The 3,629-nt window shown below is 45.5% G+C and overlaps 1 pseudogene; it reads right to left on the bottom strand.

Moving 5' to 3' along the window:
• Window positions 1-1,547: 1,547 nt before the first annotated feature.
• LOC455037 (WD repeat domain 45B pseudogene) lies at window positions 1,548-3,419 on the bottom strand (annotated as a pseudogene).
• Window positions 3,420-3,629: the final 210 nt, after the last annotated feature.

Below are 3,629 nucleotides of genomic sequence, written 5' to 3'. Positions count from 1 at the left end.
TCTCACCTGATTAAATCAGTTAAAAAAAAAAAGAAAAAAGAAAAGAAAGAGGGAGGCAAAGGTGTGTGTGGCAGTGCATCTATAGCTCCAGCTACTCAAGAGGCTGAGGCCAGAAGATCACCTTAAGCCTGGGAATTCAAAGTTGCAATGAGCTATGAGTGCACCACTATACTCCAGCCTCAGCAATAGAGCAAGACCCTGTCTCAAAAAAAAAAAAAAAAAAAAGGAGGCAAAGAAATAGAACAGATATTTAGTAGTTATTTACTGGAGGATATGCCTTCAAAGTTGAAGTGTTAGCTATCTTCGTAAAAAAGCATTTTAAATAAATTTTTTAAAGTAATATATTAGGGCCGAATGCAGTGGTGCTTGCCTGTAATCCCAGCACTTTGGGAGGCCTAGGTGGGCAGATCACTTGAGCTCAGGAGTTCAAGACTAGCCTGGGCAATATGGCAAAACTTCCATCTCTACAAAAAATACAAAAATTAGCTGGGTATGGTGGTGCATGCCTGTAGTCCCAGTTACTTGGGAAGCTGAGGTGGGTGGATTGCTTGAGCCCACGAGATTGAGAATGTAGTGATCCGTGATCATGCCACTGTATACCAGCAGTGTGGGCCACAGAGTTAGATCCTGTCTCAAAAAAAAAAAGTTACATTGCAGAAATTAGAAAACACAGCAATAAAATAAAAAACAAAACAACTAGCCAGTTGTTATAGATATTTGGGTTTAGTAATGAATTTCCTGTGACAGATAGCATCATACATAGAATCCAAACGTGCTATCATCTCAAACTTTGATGTAAGTGAAGGACCTATGGTAAACTGAAAGATACATAAGAATTTGAAAAAATGTTTTATAAAATGCAAGGGAAAAGTAGTTTGAAACAAATAATTTGGTTTATATGTGATTTTTAGATAGTTATGTATAACTATGTTAATAATATTGTATATAGTATATCTATTCATCTGTATCTTCAATGTTTATATACTGAAGTTGGTAAAAACTTTTTTTACAACAAAATTAGTCACTTTTATTTAAAAGAAACATTACAAATAAGTGTGCAAAATTAAACATCATGATTAAATACACATAAAAGGAACATGCATACTTTACATCAAAATCCACATACAGAGTTAGTTGATTACATGACAGTAACAGTAAAGGAACTGAAGGAACTGGCAAAACCGAGAACTCGCTGCTACGCAGATTTTATATGTTTGCAATCTGAAATCAAAACCATAAAATAGGGTTTCTTTAACGGGAATTTAAGAAAATTAAATATATATCCCAACTAGCTGACAATGTAGAGCCCATAACCTATTTTAGTTACCAAATGTTAAAAAAAGTTATGTGCCTTTCCTTCCTAAAATGTTAGTGTGTAGCTATTCTTACAAATGAGGGGAGGGGAAGACAGTGGACTTGGGGGCTTGGAGGCCAGACCAAGGCATTTCCCTCCACACCAGCGGGAACTGCAGCGGGCACTGCAGTGGGCCCTCCCAGATCCTGCTCTGCCAGACGACCCCGAAGTTAAAGGATGTTTTCCCCCATAACGAATGTTCAAAGTCCGTGCATCACTCTGATGTTCCCTACACATAACCGGGAAACAGATTTAACCCAGAATGTAACCAGGAGACCCCGCGTCCCCGCCCCGCACACGCCTGAGGTCTGACAGCTCGGCTTCTACGGTGGCCTGGTGTCCATCTCATTCTAATGGCCCCAACAGAGACGGGGACGCCACGCAAGGGCACAGACGACGTTACGGGCACAGATGATCACGTTGCAGGTACGGAGAAGACCACAGGCTGGGCTCACACAAGGGGAAACATTCACGCTGTGTTCTCTCTACAGGGTCAGGTCGTTTTTCTTCATGTTCGGACGGGAGAAGGAATTCCTTTCTCCTTTTCTAAGGCAAGCTGCTGGTGTTCTATTTAAATCTGCTTATAATGTAAGAACTTACATTTGCACACTTGTTCACTTCCCCGCTGCAGACTCAGTAAGAACAATGGAATCTGTTGCAAAAACAAACTTGAACTCGTCCACCCTCTCAGCCCAGTTCCCAGGTCCGTATGGAGCCCCCGTCAGCGTGAGGATGCGGTGGAGCCACTGAAGCTAACATCACAGCTGAACTCATGGGAACAGCCAGCGGCCACTCAAGCTGGTCACAGCACTGAGTACCTACGGTGCCTTGATGATGATTCTCTCTTTAATACTGGAAATGGGAGTCCTTAGGAAAGCAGACAACCACCTAAGGCTTCGAGACCAAGGTCCCTGGGCAGCCCCTCCAGCCCGTGGCCCAGGAGGCCCCTGGGGCTCTGGCACCAGCCCCGAGAGCCTGAAGGCGGCAGGTGGTGGGTGCTGTGGCGCCCCCAGCAGGGGAGTCACAGCTTGTCATCAGTCATCTCTAGATACTGCGCGTAGACATCTCGGATGCACTCCCCCTTGGGGTTGAACAGGAGTTTGTAGTAGCTGCAGTCTGCACAAATTGCAATGACGGCGTTTGGCTGTGTTCCAAAGGCACAAATGCACGGAGAGCCTGAGGGAACCTGAAACTTGGAGAAACTCCACTTGTAACTGAAGTATTTTGGAAGGAAACTGGCTGAGGCCAAACTGGACTGTTTATTCCTTTTTAGATCTTCAGCTGCAAAAATATGCACTGTGCCATGGTCGCTGGATACGCAGATGAGGGACGCATCCTGATTGAAGTTAATGCAGTAAATATTGGCTGCTTGAGATCCTCTTCGCAGTTCCTGAATTAAATGCCCTGAGGAAGTATCAAATATTCTTATAAGGGTCCCTTTCTCGGATGCAGTTGCAATTCTTGTTCCCTGCAGTTTGAGTGCACTGCAGCTCAGGACACCCTCATGTGCAGGAATGTCCACTGGTGGCTTCTCTGTGCTGGCCAGGTCCACAAGCTGTACGTGGCCCGTGTGCGTGCCCGGAAAGGCCAGGAGGGAGTTGTTACTATTGGGACAAAGGACACAGAGGCCTTTGGGGTTATAGCAGGTTTTCAAGATGTGCAACCATTGGGGATTGTGTGTGAATGTGAACACCTTAATTACGGAGTCCAAAACCACCACAATTCTATCTCGCCGCAGTTTGACTGCCTTGACTTCTGTAGAAAATTCTATTTCAATAACAGTCTTCTTCTTCAGGTCATCCCAGATCATTACTTTGTTGGGAGGGTATTTTGGCTTTTTTCCACCACCAACTAAAGCTAAATAGTTGCAGCGAAATAACATTTCAACATGGCCAACTCCTCCTTCTAGAAATTCTTGTTTCTCTTTTTCATTTAGTGGATCAGTGTTATAGACTCGGAATCCATTTTCCATCCCACACGCAAAGCATCTGTGGTCCTGGTCGAAGCCAGCGTACAGCAGCCCGTTGCGGTGATGGTTACACGGCAGGAGGTTCATGGCGCCGCCCTGCTGGGTCGCCGTTCCTCAGCGCTGCATGCCGCTCGCGGGGGCCGGCGGTCTGGTCCCCTCGGGCCAGCGCTGAGGCCGCCGCGGCAGGAAGTGGTAAAAACTTTTATAGTATTTTCTCAATAGGAATAAGTGATAACCACCTTTCTTCCCTGCACCCCCCCCCCCGCCCCCAACAGAGTTTTGCTCTTGCAGCCCAGGCTGGAGTAC

Source organism: Pan troglodytes, chromosome 19, assembly GCF_028858775.2.
Source record: "Pan troglodytes isolate AG18354 chromosome 19, NHGRI_mPanTro3-v2.0_pri, whole genome shotgun sequence".
Classification (NCBI taxonomy): Eukaryota; Metazoa; Chordata; class Mammalia; order Primates; family Hominidae; genus Pan; species Pan troglodytes.
This window is presented reverse-complemented; position numbering and strand designations above follow the sequence as displayed.